We start from the raw sequence: 25025 nt of genomic DNA, 5'->3' as shown, positions 1-25025 counted from the left end.
ATTTGAACTAATTTGAAACGACTACGATTAATTTAGTTTAACAATAGTTCATCTTACATTTTTATGTAAGATGAACTATTTCACTTTTTACTATTAAATAACTTACCCCCTTACTAATAAATGTTGTATAAGCTTTGAATAGTTACACAGTGTTTTGTTCCTGTCATACAAGTGATTTTTAATTGGATTGAAGAATGTCACTTGTATGACATTCTTCAAACACTATAATAATAGTTATACAAAACACTGTATAACTATTCAAAGCTTATGCAGCGTTTATTAGTAAGGGGGATAGAAGATTGTGGAGCGTATTGCACACGACACCGGGGTTGCCAGCACACCCATGGATTTCAGTATCGTCAGTAATGGTCGCTCACGATATGTATCCATTGACTTCTTTCAAGCATAATCACATGAGAAAAGTAATAATAATAATATTTATTTTTTGCAACACAAAAAATAAATATTATTATTTATGTTTTGTGTTGCACTTTACTTTTAATTTGTGAATGTGTCACAAATTAAAAGTAAAAGGTGCTACGATCGAAAACGGTTTACACTTTACAGCCTTTCTTTTATTGCCCAGCTGTAACCTTAAAATATACATTTTTAAAGTGCTTAACGATAAAAATTAACTATGTCATTTACAAAGATTTATGTTGATAAAAGTAAAAATTAGAATTTCTTACTTCGTAGTATTACCAAAATAGGTTGTACATGGTTGTACGAAGTTTTTTGTTACTTTTGTTCAGAGTTTTTCGTATTTTTCAAAAAATTTGAATTATTCGAATAATATTCGAATTATTCGAAAACTTTTGTAAAATATTCGAATTACTCGAATAGTAAATTTGTCGAATAATAACATTCCCTAGTTGCGTAGTTTTAAAGATTAAAGGGAACAAAGGGACATGAGGGAAAAAAAGGGACTTTGTTTTATAATATTATGTATAGATAAAAAACAATGACCTTAATTTCTGGGACCCATTTGTCCATCTTGTACAGATCTACTATTCTGTCTGACAAGGTAACAAATAGACGCTCAAATGTTTAAAAGAATCACCGTGTGTATTAGTTAATAGTTAATACACACGGTTCTTTAAGATATTTGTGTATAGTGTGCTATGGACCAATCTTCCCCGCGGTACAAAATAAATAACGCTAAGTATTTAATTTACTAGTGAAATGACCTTCCTCCTTCCACGTTCAAGGGAAGCGAGTCTGGAGTTTATTACCCCACAAACGTACACATACATTGCACTCATCACTCGACTTTATCACTTATAAATCATTCACTTTTTTTCACAGCGATGTGCGACTGGTTCGAAGAGCAGTTTAATAACTATGGGTACTTAGTCAGATTACATTCTATAGTAATTCGATTGATTACAGAGAAGGAAAATATTAAAACTGTATGGGATTTAACAAACCATTAATTACTTAACTGTAATTAAATAGCCGGCAACGCACCTGCAGCTCTTCTGCGAAGGACCATGGGCGACGGCAGTTGCCGTCCATCAGGTGACTCGTGTGCGCGTTTGTCCCCTTGTTTTATAAAAATAAAAATAATCGGCCAAGTGCGATTCGGAAGTATTTTTATTTTAATATTATTATTAATTATTAAATTAAACATATTATAATTAGGATCTTTGTGGAAATTTCAAGTGCCTACCTGTTGTCATTATTGATAACGAGCAAAAAAGCCCAAAAAATCACGTTTGTTGTATGGGAGCCCCCTTAAATATTAATTTTGTTTTGTTTTAAGTATTTGTTGTAATAGCGGCAATAGATATACACAATCTGTGAAAATTTCAGAAGCCTAGCTATAGCAGTTTTAAAGATACAGCGGAGACATACATTTTTTGCCATCAGATTCTGGTAGACCCACAGAAATGGACTATATCCATTTCTGTGGGTAGACCTTTAACTGTAATAATATTTTAGTTTTAATAGCTCTTGATAATTTACCAATTGTAATGGAGCCTCTACACGTTTATTTACCTACCTATGATGGGCAAATACAGGCGAATGTCGATCATGAAAGTATGGAGTGGTATATTATATATTAGTGTGTAATGCGTCGAGTTAGCGACCGGTCGTGCTCCTTGTTACACATGCAGCAAAAGTAATATTTTTGCGAATCGCGCGGCACATTGCCGCTGCACGTGACCATGGCGCTCGTGGCCAACGTGGCTCGTTGCTGGCGTTTATCCAGCACGCCATCGACACTATGGACGAGGTCAGCATCATGCAGATCTGCAAGTCCTCCTTCTCCAGCGAGGAGATTTGCAAGGGCAAGCAGCTGCTATACGAGACGCTCGGACAGAGCGCGAATATGCCGTCGCGACGAAGAGACGGAACGGAAAGGAGCGTGCAGGACATCATCTCCCTGCTGAAGCAGACGGATCCTGATGAGGTGCCGGCTTTTGTGGCAAAGGAGCTTCACAAGCTGCCACCCGTCACATTGGACCACGTCGACGTCGTCAGCCTACTGAAGGACATCAGGTTCCTGAAGGAGGAGCTGGCCGGAGTTCGAGGTAGATTGCAGGCATCAGAGTCTACGATCAGTGACTTACGTATTGAATTATCGCAATTAAAAAGTGGTAATTCAATATGTAGGTCACCTGATGCTGATGCCGCATTCGTCACTACTCGTCGTGGCGCGCAAGCGAGCACGTTTAGCCCGTCAGCATTATCGGACGGGTCAACGAACAACGCCGCTGCCGCCCCCGCCCCCGCTCCCCTCCCGGTTGCGCCGACCCCGAGTCCTCAGGCGACTCTTTTTTTTATAATTATAATATAATAAATACCTTAAGTTTTAAGGTATTTATTATATAATTATATGTATGTTAGATTTAAGGTATTTGTTATATGGGCCTCTGATGCCTGAATTAAATGATTTGATTTGATTTGATATATTCAACAATTATCGACGTGGAATGCTTATTACTGTAAATGTACGTGATGTAGTGGCAACTGGCAATCATGGCTCAACCTTGAAATCCAAACCGCTTACAGCCTCAGAAAAAAGCAAACTACCAAATTTTATTTTTCTTTCACTCTTAAGTAACTTGACTTAACCTAGAAAAAAAAATACGGGGCAGTTTTAAACTGATGTTTTGGGTACAACTAATTCCTCGACCACGCCATCGACGCTTTTGGTATTACATCCATGTTTTATCATGTAGGCCTACTATGAAACCGTTTTGATATTCAAACAATCGAACGAGAATACAGCGTCCTGCTCTAACAACGTCATTACACGTTTGTTACAGTAGGACGAGGAATTCTCGTACGATTATTTGAGTCTCAAAATAGTTTCGTTGTACAGCCCCAACTTCGATGCCCAATGGCTAGTATTTTGTTGCGTGACGCATTACATTATAATTAAAATTATTATAAAAGTTAATTTAAACGCATCACAGCTGTACACTTGCACTCGTCTAGCATCATTACCTCAGCAAAACCTAAGGAAGGAATTACTTAATTATTATTCAGCAGGTAATTTATAATTGAGTGTTTTTATGTCCACAACGAAGCGTAGTGTCAAGAAAAAAGGAGGAAACTTTATGAAAAAAATATTAACAAATTACAAAACAATTTACATAAAACGCCAGGCGGTTCGTTCTACTGGACAGTAATTATAACCCACATTCCAGTCAAAGAAGCTCACATAAATCTTCAAGACATGGAAACTACATATTTTCATAGGTGATTAGATTAGATTAGATTAGATTATTTATTTGCTTAGAATGCAGGTACAATAATAAGATGTAACAGTATTTTTCAGAGCCTTATACATTCTACCTTACGGCATGCAAAATTTTATCATCGTCAAATTATTATTTAAGTTATTACATATTATCTAAAAACTACAGACTGTAAATTAGGTATAATATGTTAACATTAGATGGTGCTAAGAAAAAAAAAAAAAACATGTCATTTAAATTAGCATATCTATCTAGCAAATGTCATAATTTCCTTGTCTAAAATTGAAGTAAAAGTATCATCAAAATTAAAATTTATAACAAATAATAAACATAAAATCGACAATTCATTATAAAACATGCGATTTAAGTTTGTATTTAATACCTAGTCAATAATAATAATCAGATTAAATATCATAATTCGTTTGTATAAAAAATAAATAAAAAATATGAGACAAAATTTATGTACAAAATTAATAACAATTAAGATGGAGTTAATTACATTGTCACATCAATTAAAAATACAAAAAAAAAAAAAAAATATCAATGTCAACAGAACAAATAAAATAAAATTATATAATAAGTAAATAAATGTCAATGTACAGTTATCAACTAATTAAGTAGGTACTTATTTGCTAATTTTTATAACGTCATGTCATTTAGAAATTCGGATACAGAATAATAGCATTTCTCAATAAGCATTTCTTTGAGGTTCCTTTTAAATTTGTTTACAGCTTGCTCCTTAATAATTTTTGGTATATGATTATAAATTTGAGGAGCCATACAGGTAATGTTTTTTTTTAGTAAAGTAGTTTTGTATCTAGCTGTGTACAATTTATCTTTGTAATTGGATCGTAGTTCTGTGTTTCTAATTCTGGTGTCTTGTAAAGTCGGGAATAAGTGAATGTTTGTTTTCACAAAAATAGCTAATTCCAGGATATAAAGACAAGGGAAAGTTAAAAGTTTATATTTTTTAAATACGGGCATGCAGCTATCGGTAACTTTTATATTAGCAATGCATCTTATGCAACGTTTTTGTGCTTTGAATATATTTTCGCTCTCACTACAGTTGCCCCAAAAAATTACTCCATACCTTAAAATTGAAGCAACTAAACTGTGGTATGCTGTTAGTACCGTATTGATATTAACCTTCTTATTTAAATTATATAATGCATAGGTAGCGGTGCTGAGTTTTTTACAGACTTCGTCAGAATGAGCTTTCCATTTGAGCTGACTATCAAATGTTATTCCCAAAAATTTTGCAGTGGTTACTTTGTCAATGGATTGTCCCTTATAGTTTACATTTATATCTTTGTTTGGTATTCTTTGGTAAAAATGCATGACCTTAGTTTTGTCTAGATTAATAATTAAGTTGTTTTTCTTAAGCCAATTAATAAAATCTTTGAGTGCATTATTAATGTCAATCTCGTATGTATTTCTATTCTTACATTTTATTATAAGAGTGCTGTCATCAGCAAAAAGGACAATTGGGTAACGCATATGAGTTGGTAAATCATTTATGTACAGTAAGAACAATAATGGACCGAGTACACTACCCTGTGGCACACCAAATTTAACTGTTCTATACGAAGAAGCAAATTTTCTCTCCTTTTTTGTTTTGAAACATACTCTTGAAGTTTCTGTAAATTGTTGGCGTCCTTCAAGGTAAGTTTTTACTAAGCTAAGAGCGTTACCTCGTATGCCATAGGCTTCTAATTTTCTTAGGAGTATGTCATGATCAACATAATCGAAAGCTTTGGATAGGTCAGTAAATAATGCACAGATAGGAATTTTACTGTCAACGGACGGCAATATTAGATTCACAAAGTCGTATATTGCCATATTAATGTTAGTATTTTTCCTGAATCCCTTCTGCTCAGTGCAAAGAATGTTAAATTTGCTTAAAAAGTCGTATACGGAGTTGTAGATAACCTTTTCAATTATTTTTGAGAAAATCGAGATTAGCGAAATGGGTCTATAGTTGGTGATCTCATCTTTAGCATTTTTCTTATATACAGGTATTACTCTTACTACTTTAAGTTTATCCGGAAATTTCCCAGCAGATACACATGCATTGATTATATGTGCCATGGGAGGAGCTACATAATTACTCACATATTTTATTACTTTTGTAGATATGCCATCATGACCAAAACTTTTTTTATCCTTTAAATTTTTAATTACATTTATGACGTCTTGAGGAATCACCGGTCGTACAAAGATGGATTGTGGATTTTTCTTTATATCTTCAGCAGCAGCATTGTCTTTTGATACAATCCCTACTTGATCTATGAAGAAATTATTAAAGGTTTCCGCTAGCTCTTTAGGCTCAGTTATTATTGAGTTTTTATATTTTAAACTAGAGACATGTTCATTAAGTTTTTTATTATTATTTATTATTTGCCAAATTGTTTTAGGTTTATTTTTCGATTGGTTAATTTTATATATGTTTTGTGCTTTTTGTGTTAATTTAATAATTTTTTTCAGTTTACGTGAATAACTAATGAATGATTCCTTATTTTCTTTAGTTGGTTTTAATCTCTGTTGCCACAATAGATAACGTTTTTTCTTACAACAGATACGTATACCTTTAGAGATCCAGTTTATTTTATTTGTTGCTTTTTTAGTAATTTTTTTATAAGGAAAACATAAATCGTGTAATAATTGAAAAGTGTCTATGAAATTGGCATATGATTTGTCAGGATCTTCTGTATCATAAACATCGTTAAATGATATATTTTGTATATGTTTTTTAAACGTTTTTAGATTTTCTTCACAGATGTCTCTATGAATTGTATGCCATGTTTGTACTATGGAAGTTTTGTCCGTTTTTATAGTCATGATTTGTGCATTATGATCTGATAGTCCGAAATCCTTTATTTTACTATGACAGCCTTGCATAATGTTATGGGCGAAATTATCAAGACAGGTATTACCAGCATGTCTAGTTACTTCATTAAATTGTAATTTAAGATTGTACCCAGTGAGGATATTTTTGAAGTCCTGACTATGCCTATTATTTTTTAAAATATCAATATTAAAATCTCCACAAATTATAATTTTTTTGTTTTTGACACATATTTTTTTCAAAACTATATCCAGATTATTATAAAAATCATTAAGGTTTGTTAACTGTGGTGGTCTATAGACACATAGAAGAATTAAATTTTGCTGAGAAAGTTCAATAGCGCTTACGGGTGCTACCCAGGTAGCACAAATGCTATGTACGATTTGGCTTATATCGTTTTTGGTCATATTGCAGTGATGTAGCGGTGATTTACATTAGAAAGAGCCAAATAGCGCCATATTAGATAGCCAACTATATTTTTTCATTAAAAGCTGTGTAAAATTACGCTGTAGACGTCTATATAGCGATTTTACACAGCTGTCATATGGAAGCTCCCAATACAGTAATTTCTAGCCAAGTAAGTTCCATCTATACAGCTTTTCGTCAATTAGAAGTTATTAATATAGCCTAGTAGCTATTAATATTTGCTGACCGCCATATAATTCACCTTTCATGGCTGTTTTTCTTATGAATGCCGAGTAATTTGCTTTGAAGCAAAACAGTCATGAAAGGTGAATTATATAGCATTCATAAGAAAAACAGCCATGAAAGGTGAATTATATGGCGGTCAGCAAATATTAATAGCTTCTAGGCTATATTAATAACTTCTTTTCATATGAAAAGCCTAGCCTAGTAGCTATAAATATTTGCTGACCGCCATATAATTCACCTTTCATGGCTGTTTTTCTTATGAATGCTGAGTAATTTGCTTTGAAGCAAATTACTCAGCATTCATAAGAAAAACAGTCATGAAAGGTGAATTATATAGCATTCATAAGAAATATTTCTTATGAATGCTGAGTAATTTGCTTCAATGCAAATTACTCAGCATTCATAAGAACAGTCATGAAAGGTGAATTATATGCTAGTGTAGAGACCTTTAATTGGTTTTGATGGAGTGCAATCTGTCAAAATTTTTGCTAATTTTATGAATTATCGATTTTAACGTTTAATTTCGGTTACGCCTAATAATAAGTTGTTTTTAATAGTGGTTTTTGTTAACCGAATAGGTATTTAGACTTTTAGGAAACTTAATTTCAGCTTTTAGTGACAAATAAAAAATAAAATATTTAAAAAATATGTTTTAATTATTAATACAATTTATGAAACCATCGAAAATTATAAGCGCATTAAAAATTTACTTATAATTCATAGATACATTAACAGTAAAACTTAATTTGCATATAAAATTAGGCTCATATTATGGCGAGTAACAATTTTCATAAAATATATGAAATACGTCAATGTTTTAAAAATCATTTAATTCTGTAGTCGCCATATTATGTTTATAGTCGTGTGATATTTCAGATTTTTATTATCTATGTTTTTTGGTAACGTGAAAGCGACCTAAATGACAAAAACTTCTTAGCAAAGCTACTTATATCGTTTCTATATAGTAATAATTTGCTATATAAAGTGTGCCCAATTTGGTCATATAGAGCTTGAGTAGAAGCTTATATATCAATTTTTCATAGCAAATGGTATGGATGTAAAAAAACGTGCCCACAGACGCTACTCAGCAATTTTGTGCTACCTGGGTACCAACAAGATAGTACATAATAAGTAATAATTAATAAGATTTTGTTGGGTTATGGGTAATAGGTGGATGTACAATTGTAGGTACATTCATTTTTACTTCCTACCTACTCAAATAGGTATATTAAGTATTTAACATTGTTCTCAAAATTTCGGAATAATATCAGATTATCATTTTGTATCTCCAAGGTGCATCGGAGAAAAAATAAACATACTTAAAAAAAAATTACTCTACATAACAGAGCTAACTTAATAGAATAAATATGAAGCTAATAAGCAAACCAACACATTTTTAACACAAAAAAATAAGACAAAAATAAACTTGAAAAAATAACAAAAATAACTACAAAAAAGATAACAATAATAACTACAAAAAAGTAAAGTTTCTTCCATCGATGTTGTTCTCTGACGAGTGTAACACTTCACAAGGCAGCTAGCGGGCACCTGCCAACTGCCTCGTGATGAGCCACAGCCGACAGGACTGCCTCAAGCCTAGACCTATAGTGTTCTAGAAGCACGTGGGTTTTGCGTGACCTAGCAGAGCATAACAACGTCAGCTATGTCAGTTAGTATCGGTTTATTCAAGTTAACTGTTATACCGTAGAGAGCAAATAGATGTCTCATGAGACATCTATCATGATTCATGATGTACAACGAGAACGAGAATAAATACAAAGGCAGACATGAGAATTGGGTTCCCGACCCACGTAGTCAGTAGGTAAACTCTAGTCAACACAGGGAAAATATAAAATTCTAAGTTCTCAAAAAAATACTAAGAATGCACTAACAATGGTGGTACGAGAACATGATCAGAGAGAAGAATATCAAATTCACACTAATATATTATTATAACATATTTTATCTACTATTAATTATACAGCTTGGCTGGTGAGACATGTCACATGATCAATACTTAGGAGAGTACTCGGTACTCGATTCTCATTATAATTATGTAATAAAATTAGGTACTTAATTTTTGACCAATTTCCCTTTAAATAAATGAATCATGGACACTCAGTAAATTACTATGCGGCTGGCGCGGCTGCGTGCGCCCCGCGCCGCGCGCTACCCCACCCGCGGGTGGTGTCCATGCGTTGGGTAAATAATTATTTAACTTTAAGCTTCATTTACTCAATGATCAATTCATATTTTTTTATATAATTTTTTTCAACTAATCCAAAACCAAATAATACGTCTTCGAGTATTGGACATGTCTCACCAGTCATGCCGTATACACATCTCGCTTTCATTCTTCATGTGGACATTCTAGAAGTTTCTAGTCGACAACCCAGCCGAGTGTTGCCCTTCGCTAGGCAGCTGGCAACACGACAAGCAAACTGCCTCGCGATGAGCCGCAGCCGGCACAAGGTTTTCTTCTCTTCTTTCCTCTTCTCTTGTAGTCTTGCTCTTGTCTGTAGTCTTGTCTCGTTTCAGTAGAAACTTTTCAATGAACCGGTTACAAAAGTGGTGGAGATACAGTTACGAATTAATCTTAATTTTGACTCTACGTAGAGTAACCTACAGTTGCCAGTTCATATATCTTTATCGATTAAAAATTAAAATAATAATATAATTAATTACTATACTCGTAGTCACGAACAATATATACTAATAAATAAATAAAAATAAAAAATGTTTTATCTCTGAGTAAATTTGAATCAAATTTTTTTCAGAATGTCTACCTGATGTCTACCACCGGTTCGGGAACTACCCCGGCGAGAAGAACCGGCGTAAGAAACTTGCACGGGTTCCACTTTTTACCAAAAAAGGGAGAGAAAAATTGTAATACTGTTAATTAACATACACACACAAACTTTTTCCTTCTACCAGTTCGCTTACCTGCTCCATGCCAAAAGCTGGTAAAACTTCACGTTGGTAAAACAGTAGCCGACATCAAACCTTCCAAGATTCTTCTTTACGCCAGCTGCCACGTATATGATCTGCTTCCGTACACAGGGAAAATGCCACTCCAAGGCTGCTCTCTATTCCTACTCACGTATGCCATCTTGCCACGTTCACAAGGAAAAGGACGCTTCTTCGTCTTTATGCCAGCAACCACGCATCTTGCCATGAACAAGACGCCCCAGTTCCACCATGTACTATCAGAGAAGTTGATTCCTAGGCAGATGGAGGACCTACGTAGTTTGGTCGCGTTACGTCAAACCCAGTCGACAGATCACAATTGATATGACCAACTGCCTAGGAATTTCCTCGATGGTACATAATATCAGTGCCCTGACCCACGTATACCTTTGCGCACAAGAAAAAGGGCTGGCATGGAAAGGAGCTCCATGCCAGCACCACCACTCACAGTTCTAGCGGCACACGGCGCGGCCAGAGGTTCAGGAGTATATATAAACCAGTGTTATCTACAAGGAAAGCCGCGAGCGCAGCCACTAATTGGGCGCATATGGCTGCGAGTGGAGGGAAAACAGGGGCGATTGCAAGGCTGGCTAGTGATGTGACCAGTCATTCAACAAATTAATTAAAAAAATAAAAAGACCATAGAGATCGAGGAATGATGGAGGAGACTACAGACTACAGTATTGGTTGGTCTTCAATCATAACTCTATCTACTTTTGGTTGCATAGTCGTGCATAAAGATACTGGTTTCCAGATGTCTACCATTTTTAGGGTTCCGTAGCCAAATGGAAAAAAACGGAACCCTTATAGATTCGTCATGTCTGTCTGTCTGTCTGTCCGTCCGTATGTCACAGCCACTTTTCACCTAAACTATAAGAGCTATACTATTGAAACTTGGTAAGTAGATAGTCTGTGAACCGCTTTAAGATTTTGATACAAAAATGGAAAAATTATTAAAAATTTTAGGGGTCCCCATAGATACAACTGAAACAAAAAATTTTTGTTTTTGATCTAACCTATGCGTGTGGGGTATCCATGTTACACGTCATGAATGGTAAACCGTAATTTAACTTTCATTAAATCAACTGAAATATGAAAATAAATCAAAAACCTCTTAATTTCATAAAAATAAATCTTATTGCTGCTGCCGAACCCTTCATGGGCGAGTCCAACTCGCACTTGGCCGGTTTTTTTTAAAGAATTTGTGAGTCTTTGATACTCTTGAAATTTTTATAAATACATTATTTTACATCTAAGTAAATAAAAGTGTGAGTACCTATCAAACAAATATTTCTAATAACTAAATCCGTTTACGTGCGTCATCCATCGGGGAGCCTCACAAAATAAAATATATCTTGCCCACTATCTTTAGGTCTTGCCCCGCCACTGACCGTGGAGCTAGTCTAGACAAATCTGGAGAGCACGCTGAACTCCTGAATTCCTACATCCAAGTTACCTTTTATTTTAAATTGCTAGTTTAATTTTTTATTAAATTAATGAGGTCGATTAATTACTTTTTAAATATAATTACGCCCCATCCCTAGGTTCAAAATGTTATTATCGGCACAGGAAACACTCCCGGAAAGTCGCTGCAGATAGCAACAGCTAACGTTCAACTTTAAAAACCACGTCATCATTATCATCACCCAAATATTCCATACTGATACGGTCTCGCAGAAAATCAGCAAAAAAAAAAATAACCCATCTCAAACGAAGACGCGCACCGCGTTGGCCGTTGCAGGTTGGCAGCAACAACTATGATCAAATGTCGTTCAGTTTTGCAAACCAAAAAACCGGCCAAGTGCGAGTTGGACTCGCCCATGAAGGGTTCCGACTTCCGTAGCAGCAATAAGGTTCATTTCTATGAAATTAAAAGGTTTTTGATTTATTTTTATATTTCAGTTGAATTAACGAAAGTTTAAAAGGTTTACCATTTATGACATGTAAAAAAACTACTTGCTAGATCTCGTTCAAACCAATTTTCGTTGGTAGTTTTTATAGTAATGTACATCATAATAATATATATTTTTTTATAATTATCATGCTCCTACTTTAAAAGTTAGAGGGAGAGAGGACACACATTTTACCACTTTGGAAGAGTCTCTCTCGCAAACTATTCAGGTTAGAAAAAAATGATATTAGAAACCTCAATATGATTTTTAAAGACCTATCTATAGATACCGCACATGCATAGGTTAAATGAAAAAAAATTTGTTTCAGTTGTACCTATGGGGACCCCTAAAATCCATACTAATATTATAAATGCGAAAGTATCTCTGTCTGTCTGTCTGTCTGTCTGTCTGTCTGTCTGTCTGTCTGTCTGTCTGTCTGTCTTGCTTTCACGCCAAAACCACTGAACCGATTGCAATGAAATTTTGTATACAGTTATTCTAGAGTCTGAGAAAGGACATAGGCTACATTTTGATGTGGGAAAATATCTTATTTCCATGAAAATTTCGATGAAAATGAATTCGCATTGCGCGTGGCCAGCGCTCATCCCGGGGGTCCTGGGTTCGAGTCCCGCAGGCGGAACAAAAAGTTTTCAATGTTCCTGGGTCTTGGATGTGTATTAAAATAAAATTTCAAAAATCTTAAACATATTTTATGTATAATATTATAAAAAATCCAGAAATATATCGATGGAATGAACATTTTAGTTCTAATACGATTCAACAGATGGCGTTTTATTTTTTACTTTATTGTAACATTGAACTAATCATACTTATTAGTTAGTATGTTTTGTTTATAGTTTTTAATACGTTAGAATATTATGTTTAATAATATTATCACTTGGTATAATAATAATCAATCTATCTTATCTTATGTAGAACTCCTACTGCATTTCTAATCCATACTATCCATACTATAATATTATAAATGCGAAAGTATCTCTGTCTGTCTGTCTGTCTTGCTTTCACGCCAAAACTACTGAACCGATTGCAATGAAATTTTGTATACAGTTATTCTAGAGTCTGAGAAAGGACATAGGCTACATTTTGATGTGGGAAAATATCTTATTTCCATGAAAATTTCGATGAAAATGAATTCGCATTGCGCGTGGCCAGCGCTCATCCCGGGGGTCCTGGGTTCGAGTCCCGCAAGCGGAACAAAAAGTTTTCAATGTTCCTGGGTCTTGGATGTGTATTAAAATAAAATTTCAAAAATCTTAAACATATTTTATGTATAATATTATAAAAAATCCAGAAATATATCGATGGAATGAACATTTTAGTTCTAATACGATTCAACAGATGGCGTTTTATTTTTTACTTTATTGTAACATTGAACTAATCATACTTATTAGTTAGTATGTTTTTGTTTATAGTTTTTAATACGTTAGAATATTATGTTTAATAATATTATCACTTGGTATAATAATAATCAATCTATCTTATCTTATGTAGAACTCCTACTGCATTTCTAATCCATACTATCCATACTATAATATTATAAATGCGAAAGTATCTCTGTCTGTCTGTCTGTCTTGCTTTCACGCCAAAACTACTGAACCGATTGCAATGAAATTTTGTATACAGTTATTCTAGAGTCTGAGAAAGGACATAGGCTACATTTTGATGTGGGAAAATATCTTATTTCCATGAAAATTTCGATGAAAATGAATTCGCATTGCGCGTGGCCAGCGCTCATCCCGGGGGTCCTGGGTTCGAGTCCCGCAGGCGGAACAAAAAGTTTTCAATGTTCCTGGGTCTTGGATGTGTATTAAAATAAAATTTCAAAAATCTTAAACATATTTTATGTATAATATTATAAAAAATCCAGAAATATATCGATGGAATGAACATTTTAGTTCTAATACGATTCAACAGATGGCGTTTTATTTTTTACTTTATTGTAACATAGAACTAATCATACTTATTAGTTAGTATGTTTTTGTTTATAGCTTTTAATACGTTAGAATATTATGTTTATTAATATTATCACTTGGTATAATAATAATCAATCTATCTTATCTTATGTAGAACACCTACTGCATTTCTAATCCATACTATCCATACTAATATTATAAATGCGAAAGTATCTCTGTCTGTCTGTCTGTCTGTCTGTCTTGCTTTCACGCCAAAAGTACTGAACCGATTGCAATGAAATTTTGTATACAGTTATTCTAGAGTCTGAGAAAGGACATAGGCTACATTTTGATGTGGGAAAATATCTTATTTCCATGAAAATATCGATGAAAATGAATTCGCATTGCGCGTGGCCAGCGCTCATCCCGGGGTCCTGGGTTCGAGTCCCGCAGGCGGAACAGTTTATAAAAAAGTTTTCAATGTTCCTGGGTCTTGGATGTGTATTAAAATAAAATTTCAAAAATCTTAAACATATTTTATGTATAATACTAGCTGTTGCCCGCGACTTCGTCCGCATGGACTTCAGTTTATAGCGCGTGATGTCAACAAAATTGGTGTCAAAAGCTTTTATAAAAAAACCCTGGTACCCCTTAAATCAATACAGCTGTGCAGTGTGCACACAATAAGTATTTCATTTTTTTATATTAAACTTTATATTTTATGCCAAATTTTAAAGCTTATTTAGCCCTCCAATTACACAACTTTACCCATAAACTATTTATCATTGATAGATTTAAGGTTACGTCACTGCACAGATAAAGTACTGACTTATTTAATACCGTAGAATAGATATAACAATCGAAAAAAATCGAAACTTAAATGTAAGATGATACCACGTCTTATAAAAAGACTTTTGAGCAAGCGTCAGCGCGATGTAGAAGACGCACGGCGCCATCTATTATGAACTGTTGGAACTAACTTAATTTGAACAAATTTACGCATTTTCACCCCCTTACAACCCTTTTTTCCAGTAAAAAAGTAGCCTATGTCCTTTCTCAGGCTTTAGACTATCTGTATACAAAATTTCATTACAATCGGTTCGGTAGTTTTGGCGTTTGGCGTGAAAGCGAGACTGACAGACAGACAGACAGTCAGAGATACTTTCGCATTCATAATGTTAGTATAGATTATGTGCACACTGCACAGCTGTTTTTGGGTATTTTGATTAATTAAGGGCCGCGCTACACCGGAATGGCAGCGGCGAGGCGAGCACTTTCAGCGCTGCCATTCCGGTGTAGCGCGGCCCTAAGAGGGGTACCACTTACCAGGGTTTTAAAAAGTTTTTAAATTTGACACACATTTTGTTGACACCGCGCGCTATAAACTAAAGTCCACGCGGACGAAGTCGCGGGCAACAGCTAGTTTTTAATAATTCTTCCATTTTTGTATCAAAATCTTAAAGCGGTTCACAAACTACATCTACTTACCAAGTTTCAATAGTATAGCTCTTATAGTTTCGGAGAAAAATGGCTGTGACATACGGACGGACAGACAGACATACAGACAGACAGACATGGCTAATCATCACCAGTCACCACACCAAATATACCATTACCATACAGGCTACCGTACTATATTGTATACACAATATAACGCCTCCGTAGTCTAGTGGTTAGAGCGCGGCTCTCGACTCCGGAGGTCGTGGGTTGGAATCCCGCGTTGGAAACATGTTATTCCCAAGTTTGGTTAGGGCAATGCAGGCTGATCACCTGATTGTCTGACAAGTAAGATGATACATGCGTCGGATGGGCATGTAAAAAGGCGGTCCTACGCCTGATCTCTGCCAGTCGTGTGACGTGTCGGTCTTCCGTCCCACTGGGTTATGAGAGTGAAAGGAAGAGAGAGTCATCTTGTGTACTACGCACACACTTGGGCACTATGATTTGACAACCTCTGTGGCTCAGTGGTGAGCCCGTCGGTAGCTCAAGCCGGAGGTCGCGGGTTCGAATCCCGCCGACGGAACAAAGAGTTTTCAAAGTTCCCGGGTCTGGATGTGTATTAAATATGTGTATGATACGAGTATAATAAAAATCTTAAATATATGTATAGTATAAAAGTATTAAATATATTTCCGTTGTCTGGTACCTGTAACACAAGTCCTTTAGGTACTTAGCACGGGGCCAGACTGACGTGGTGTGAAGCGTCCATAGATATTATTACTATAAAACTACTCCTGCGTAGCTGGCCTGGTTTCAATGAAACTGGCCACCGTCACCGAAACCGGTGTGGGGAGTATTATTATTATTATTATACATTAAATACCTACCTACCGGCTACCTCACATCGATCGAACGAGACATTCACTGAAAGTTTGAAGTTTAAAGTGGCGATTTCTTATTGAATTTTTTACAATACAAGAATTTTTTAAAAGCATTTAAAGCCCTATTTAAACGACATTTTTAAGGATCCAAAGGACTTAAACCACTCAACAAGGATAAAAACAGGACAATATAGTGATCACTGGAGAAGTCCGAAGCCATATGCTTTCACGGGCCAAGGAATTCTCCACCCAGCGATTCGGCGATAGTAGTCGGTGGGACCCAGATAAAAGTCACATCATCAATGACGTATCTGGGTCTCGTCCTGGACAGTAGATGGTCGTTCAAGACACACTTCGACAAGCTACAAACGAAGGTGACGAAGTCGGCCGGAGCCCTGGCCTCGTTGCTCCCGAACCTCGGGGGCCCGAGCCTTGGCTGTCGGCGATTATACATGGGGGTCGTGCGCTCCATGGTCATGTATGGGGCGCCGATCTGAGCGGATCGTTTGCAGCAGGAAAATCAGCTCGCATTGGGCAGGTTGCAAAGGGTGATGGCTACCCGAGCCGTTCGAGGCTACCGCACAATTTCTAAGGATGCGGCGTGCCTGCTCACGGGAGCCATCCTCTGGGACTTGGACGCGCGTGCCCTCGCCGACGTTTTCTGGCGTTGCGCAGCGTTCCACGCGGGGAACGGCAACCCCCTACCGGACGCCGTACGTCGGTGGAGGAGCGACGCAAGAGGGAGGGCCACAGAACAGTGGAAGGAGCGGCTAGAAAATCCACGAGTTAGCGTGGATCTAATCCTAGCCATCCGCCCTGTTCTGAAAGAATGGATTGACAGAGAAGCCGGAGACTCTCGTTCCGCCTCACACAGGTGCTGACCGGGCACGGGTGCTTCGGTCGGTACCTGTGCGAGATTGCTGGAAGAGAAGAGACCACACGCTGTCATCATTGTGACGTGGACAGGGACACGGCCGAGCACACCGTGACGGCCTGTCCCTCCTGGATAGACAACTTGCGGCCCTCGAGGCCGCCATTGGACATGACTTAACACTGCCAGCATTGATCCGCTCAATGCTGCGCGATAACCCGGAATGGAAAGCGGTAGAAGACTTCGCGGAAGAGGTCATCTCTGCTAAAGAAGAGGCCGAGCGCACAAGAGAGAGGGAGGCGCTCGACCCCAGAAGACGGCCAAGGCGAAGACGTCGTGCCAACAATGGCGACAACAACGTCCCGCCATAAGCGGGGTGCTCAGGGCGACGGTATGGGGAGGCCGTCGTCCATTGCACTGAGTCCCCGAGAGGGTCGTGATGCGCAGGGTGCTCGTGCTCATCGCGATAAAAGGCAGCGGAAGGGTCTAAGCAAGCCCCTACAGGGGCCTCTGTTTGGCCTGGGGGGCGAGTAAACATCCCCACAGAGAGGAGTCTGCAACAAGCAGACGTCCACTGACGGTGATGTGGTGTCTGTACAGTTTGTCTGCGTCGAATGCGTCACAGCATTTCTCTGCAAAAAAAAAAAAAAGGACAATATAGTGATGCGTCACGTATTAATGACCCTCTTCACGTTAACCATGATAGATAACCATTACTGCGTGCGTTAGCTGTTTGTATGCGGCACTGACGTTGATCATGGGGGAATAGCAGCCCTAGACCGTATAGGCCGCGGCCTAAGGGCGGCAGCGTTCTTCAGGGGTGGCAGCGTCCTAGATGGGCGGCAGCGTCCTAGAGGGGCGGCAGAGGCTCTACGCAAAACGAAGTGTTGGAAACAAAATATCTCTTCAGTCAGATTTCATGATTGGAAAAGTAACTTTTCATGATTTTTGATGACAGGACAGGACATGATGAGAAAAGTCAATTTTCATAATTTTTTGTTTCAATATATATAGGTACCAGACCGACCATCTTCTCGAAACAGGTATGCTGCCCCCCCCCTGGGTACGCCTGGGTACGCCCATGAACACATTTCTCATAGTCTCTACGGATTCGTAATAGCCTATTATATTGGGGCCCATCATAAGCCAACAGTTTGTTAAGCACAGATTATTTATTTATTTATTTATTTAACAGTTTATTGCACACAAAAACATTTAACAAATTATACAGATGAAGAAAAACGACACAAAAGGTACTGCTTATCTCTAAAGAAATTTCTTCCAGCAGCCCTAAGAAGAGAAATTTGAACACAAACAACAGATAGGGCGTGCAAAAACAGAAACGAATAATATAAATTATAACTATGTAAGTAATACTAAATTATTATTATACATATTATGTTCAACAAAAAAACAAAATAACTAATACTATACTTACTAATAATAATAACAAACTATAATATTAGAATACATACTATACTATAAACTATAAATATTTACTAAAATAAATACATACTATATGTATATTTAATAATTATAGCTGGATTCGGTATTGAGGTAGTGCTCCTTTAAGCGTCTTTTAAAGACAGTGATTGTAGGACTATCACGGATGGCGTGGGGGAGGGAATTCCACAATCTGACTGCATGAACAGTAAAGGAGTAGGAAAAGAGGTTGGAGCGATGGGAGGGGAGGGAAAGGTTTGTTCTAACATTAGGTCTACAAGGGACGTCTAAGGATCGTGAAAAATTAAAACGCTCTACGAGGTAAGAGGGGGACAAAGGGTTATAAAGGATATTATAAAGGAGGGAGAGAATATGGATATTTCGCCGAAGGCGAATCGGAAGCCACCTTAGCTGTGACCGAAAAGCAGAGACATGGTCATACTTTTTAAGACCAAAGACAAAACGAATGCAAAGATTTTGCAAACGTTCTAACTTTGTCAGCAATTCTTCGGTCACATCTAGGTTAGATTATAATATATTTTAATACTTAATGCCTACATTTTACAGGATAAATTACCTACTTGTGAGTTGTGGTTAACAGTTTTTGAGTACTAACTCCACTACACTAGGAAAACCGCTTAAACTACCCAATACACGATAATTATTGTTACTTAACTCAAATTTATAATTCAGTTTGCACTTACTCACCAGACTGTGCCTAGCGTCTGTGTACCCACTTAGGAATCTATTTTAAAACTTTTATTATTATTTGGTCTAAAACTTGCTAATACTAGCACATACTAGGTACCTACTCTAAAACATTAAATTAAGAAATTTAAAAAAACCCTCGCCAAACAACTTTAAAAAGTAATGAAATAATAGGGTATCATTTAAGCTATCACCAATTTAATTAGTTTTGTGTTTCTTAAATAATAGGGTTTGTCCTCAAAATAGTAGATCTGTCACCAAAATGTAGTCACCAAACAATGCAAAATCAGTTCCACAATAAATCACCTAAAATCCTGAGATATAAGGTCTAGTACCAAATAAATGTTTTGTATGTATTATAATAGGTGTGTCCTAATAAGTATTTAAGCAAACCAATTTAAAGAGATAACCAATAAATCATATTATGTTACTAGAAAATTGCATTAAGTTCAAATAAAAAATTAGGGTTGTCATCATCGTTTCAACCAAAATATTCTGCTACTTAACTAGACTCCCAAGGTTCTAAATTTCCACTGGTAGTATAAATTATATTTAAATAAAATTTTTAGCAGAGTAGTAAATAAAACAATTAAAGTCAAAATAATCAATATTTATTGTTTAAAATAATTACCACTGAACAATCAGCGCTGGTTTAAAATAGCTGGCTTATGGCTAGCAGAATAGTAGATAAAACACTTAATTAAAGTTAAAATAATAAAAAAAAAATCGAACCTAGTTACCTACTACCCATCGTTGAGGCCGGATTGGTCAATTTTTAAAGCGCGCCAATTTGTCTCCGCCCCTTTGATCATTTTTTCATTAAAATTATAAATTGATGTATTAAATTGGTAACGAATACTATTAATTTAATATCTGAACGAAATAAAATGTTACTACTGTATTGGTGACAAAATATCAAATAAAAAGGAGTCGCAGTCAGGGATCGATAATCGATTTATTTGGTGACAGATCTACCATTCTGAGCACAGAGCTATTATTTAAGTAACAAAACTGTTATTATAAGAATGAAGTTTATATTTATGTAATGCAATATAATTTTATTGGTTATCGATCTCTTATTTTACACATATATTAACATTAATTTGATAATTCATACCTGGGAACAATTTTTGTTTATCTGAGAACGAAAATATTTCGTGGCGATAGATCTATTTATTAGGTGATACAACTTGATGACAAATATAAATTTTGGTGATAGAAAATATAGTTCCGGAAATAATATATTTTACTGACTTTAAGTTTAAATAATTCCCAAGGGCCAATTCACACCGGATCGGCAGAGGCGGCTAGCGTCGCCGCAGGCGGCCGCTTGTGGACGCTCGCGGCCGCTGGCGGCCGCGCGCTACCTTTGGAGCGCCGCACAGTGGATCGAAAATCGAGTTTCATAGACATAGGAACTTGAATTTCCAGATGTCTTTTTTTGGGCTGAAATATGTTTTCCTAGTTGTTATTACATAATAAAATGTAAAAAGACTCATCTACGTGTAATAATAAGGGAGTAATAATTTTTTTAAGAAATTTTAGTATGGAGCCGACATGAAAAATGAGCATAATATCTCTGGAATCGCATGGTTGGCCGTTATATCCTCACACACTATTATAGTACTAATTATTACTCACATTTTGGCATACCTATTTCGTATTACGGCACCATTTGTACTTCATTTTGGTTAATTAAAATTTGTCCATTGGTACTTTATTTTGGTTAATTAAAAACTTAATTCAAATAGAAAGAAGAAAGAAATTATTATGGTGATATAATGTATCAACCCTCTCTTTTTCCAGTGTCCCCAGTAACAATTTAAAACTTCCAACTGAATTAAATTAAATTGTCTGGAACTACTTGACATATTCTATTGTTTTTTTGTTAAATGATCCCTGTTCTTTACTTTCATAAAAAAATTGTAACTCCCTTATTATTACACGTAGCTGCGTCTTTTTACATTTTATTATGTAATAACAACTAGGAGACCATATTTCAGCCCAAAAAAATGACATCTGGAAATTCAAGTTCTTATGTCTATGATTCTCGATTTTCGATCCACTGTGCACCGCGCGTCCGTCGGCGGAAAGTGCTCGCGGCACCTCGCGACCCCTCGAGGCGCCTCGAGGCGCCTCGCGACGTAGCGTCGCGCGCGGTCGCGGGAAGCCGCGAGCACTTTTCGCCGACGGCCGCGCGCGGTCGCGCGGCGCCTCGAGCCCTTTTGAAGTTTTCAAGCGATACTACGAGTAGTAGTTATAGGTATGTAAATAAAGTTTAAAATTATTTCACACTAAAAGTGCTCTTCGCGCCGCTGCCGGCCACTGCCGATCCGGTGTGAATTGGGCCTTAGTGTAAAGTGATATTTTAGTACATAATTATTGTTGTCACGGTGTGTCGGGGGACCGCCAACAGTGTCTTTTGCATTTTGTATCGCCATGTCACTGATTGTCTCGATTTGGTTCGCTGAAAACTGACCCCTAAACTATAATGTTATGTGAAATCAAATATCTACATTAGCGGTCCCCCGACACACCTTGACAACAATTATGGACTAAAATATCACTTTACACCTTTACACTTAGGAATTATTTAAACTTAAAGTCAGTAAAATATATTATTTCATTACTTTTTAAAGTCGTTTGGCGGGGTTTTTTTTTAATTTCTTAATTTAGTTTTATTTCATGCTTTTTAAACTTGTGTTGGTTATAATAATTTCTATCAACAGGATCATATTATATCCCAATGAACACCATCTAGGAATGTCCTTTTAGATGAGTCCGTCAATATGAGGCCAAACATGAAACCTCCACTTTGGGTTCATATAGAGCTCGGCTCCTATAGAATCCAGGTGATGCTGCAGCAGCAGCATGCAAAAATTTATTGGTTATCTACGTCTTACTAGTTGTCGCAATTAAAATGAGCCCAAACACGAAACCATTGCTCTAAGTTGGTGAAGAGTTGGGAATCCTATTGATTACCAGGTGATGCTGCAGCACCAGGTCAACTTTCCACTAATCACGCGTCACGAACACGTCACGAAACAAAAACAAAAAGTCACGAACTAGAATGCAATAAAGCCCACCAAACGATTGCAAGTTGCTAATCGGCCGTTCACGAACCAGATGAACCGTGATTTTTCAGCACGGAGCAGACTGATGATGATGAACTATAGCTAAGAACACTCTCAATTAAGTCAGCTTTCAAACAAAAAAAAACTAGATCAAAATCGGTCCACCCGTTTGGATGCTACGATGCCACAGACAGACACACAGACAGACAGACAGACAGACAGACAGACAGACAGACAGACAGACAGACAGACAAACCGACAGACAGACACGTCAAACTTATAACACCCCTCTTTTTTGTCGGGGGTTAAAAAGAAAAATACTCACCTTTCATTCGATAAAAGCAATCATAGATACTCTATGAGAAAAGCTTGCTGTAAAATCTATTGCAATAACCTACGGCCTACCTTTTATAAATCCCGTTGCTGCACTTTACATAGATGTAATATTCCTAGACAAATACACATTTTGGTTTTTGCTTCAGCACTATCAGAATATTTTTCTGTAGGTCAATAGATCTGGGTTTGTTTACTTCAGCCTGTCAGTGTCTCGGCCAAGGTCAAAGCCGCGCAGGTGCACTGAAGTCAATATCTATATAGGCTAGATATTAGATATATAGATATAGATTTCTAAGTTTTTTGTTGTCCCAGGTCGAAAAATTGTAATGCAAGAAAATGGATAGGCTGGATTATGGATACTTTTAGAGGCCCGCAGACTGCAGACTTTTAATCGGCCGATAGGTTTAGTAAAAAGATTAATACGAAGATGTATGAAGGTGCGCTACGTCTACGATTTGTATCGGCCGATAATAATGTACTGTACTGAAACCCAAGTTTGGTAAAACTATCGGCCGACTAAAAGTATGTAGTCTGCAGCGGGGGCTCTTATTACAAACTAGGGTTGTTGAGGAAGTGATTATGAGGAAGAGGAGGAGGAAGAGGAATTGTCACGCGCAAATTTAGAGGATGCGGAAGAGGAAGAGGATATTTTTTTGAGGAAGAGGATGCGGATGAGGAAGCGGAAGAGGAAGTACGTCCATATAGTACAGCGTTTCCCAATGTGGGTGATTACGCCCCCTTGTGGGCGCTGAAGATCTAAAGGGGGGCAGTGTGGGACTCAGAAAAAATGGCGGCGTTTTGTAGAGGCTGTGGGGGCTAATATTACCGACAAATTAAGGGGCAAAAGCCCCTTAATTTAAATTAGGAAAAGAAAGTAGGTGAAACAATGGGGGCACTAAAACATATTTTGTTCTCAAAGTGGACAGTGGACAAAAAAGTCTGGGAACCCCTGATATAGCACTACACTTCGGTATCATTTCGGTTTTTAGATAAAAATCAAATTATTAGATTATTCGCACTGCGTACGTAGCTGCGTAGTGCGTACACGCGTAAACAAAACAACGCTTGCTATATTATGTCAATAAAATTAAAACAAACAAGCAAGGAACAGCGCGGGTGGCGAGAGAGACAAGGAACAAGGAACAGCAGCGCCCGTTCGGTCCGGCATCGCGCTCTGGCGTGTGCGTTGCCATGATTGGATACGCGACGCGCATGCGCAGTGAAATTCCTCATAAATTCCTCCTAAATTTTGAGGAAGCAATAGCGGAAGAGGATTTTTGTATTTTTATTTATGAGGATGCGGTAACGGTTGAGGAACCCAAATTATTGCGGAACTTCCTCATTATGAGGAAGAGGAAGAGGAATCCTCAGCAACCCTATTACAAACATAAGATTGTTTCTACATGATTTTGGATTTGTGTATGAATTAAATTGCGAGCAACATTATAACTAGATTTTGCTCCTGATGGATCACGTGGAGCCATAATTGAAAACCTGCAAGATTGCCATCATTATTGGTACAACTGTCTAAAGCAGTGGTACTCAACCTTTTTATGCGGTCCACTTTTTGGTCTTTAAAAAAAATGGTTTAATAAATAACGTTTTTCAAAGTTTGCGATTTAAAAGTGGAAAATGTTTCACGACTTTCACGACTGCACGACGATTTTGCCGGTGCGCGTGAATTTCAAAATGGTTTAACTTCACACGGGCCTCTGATAAAGTCCGAAGGTTGAGTATAGGGGCGATTCCATTATCGCGGGTGCAACAATTTGACACACTAGCTTCCTACAGGCAAAATGAAGCATATTTATTAATAAAATATCCCTTGAAGGGATACTTTTTAACTAGTTTAACAATGATTTATAAATGAAAACCTCATCAAATGTATGAAGGGCCACAAAACAGGTTTGAAGTGCTGTCGCGGGTGCAACCAATTTGAGCCTCCATTAAGAACTGTGATGAGTTCATATGTGAATACTTACTGTTTAGTGCGAAACTTTTACAAAATAACTTGCCTATATTTCAAAATAGCATAAAACAAAGAAACTATGTAACTAGATAAAAGTAATTATAGTACTTATCTAATAAGTACTAGAAAATATTAACATTTCTACGATCGCGGGCGCAACAACAAAATTCACAAATATTATGTTAAAGGTGAATTAAATCGTAATTCTCTAACAAATTTAAAAATTTTCGACATGAAATATATAATTATACTAGTAGGTTCGTAATAAAACTGCACCAAATTGTAGTTTTTTTTTAATTTTCAGTTGTTTATTGGCCTGACAAAATTA

General features: G+C 36.7%; 1 long non-coding RNA gene across 1 annotated transcript; it reads left to right on the top strand.

The window, feature by feature from the left end:
• The first annotated feature begins 1167 nt into the window (after positions 1–1167).
• Positions 1168–19661, top strand: LOC121727991. Its single transcript, XR_006035755.1, has 3 exons — positions 1168–1177; positions 2851–2857; positions 19493–19661. It is a non-coding gene; the product is annotated as an uncharacterized LOC121727991 (long non-coding RNA).
• Positions 19662–25025: the final 5364 nt, after the last annotated feature.

Source organism: Aricia agestis, chromosome 6 (genome assembly GCF_905147365.1).
Source record: "Aricia agestis chromosome 6, ilAriAges1.1, whole genome shotgun sequence".
NCBI classification, from domain to species: Eukaryota; Metazoa; Arthropoda; class Insecta; order Lepidoptera; family Lycaenidae; genus Aricia; species Aricia agestis.
The sequence above is the reverse complement of the archived record's forward strand: the minus strand, read 5'-3'. Positions and strand labels throughout refer to the sequence as shown.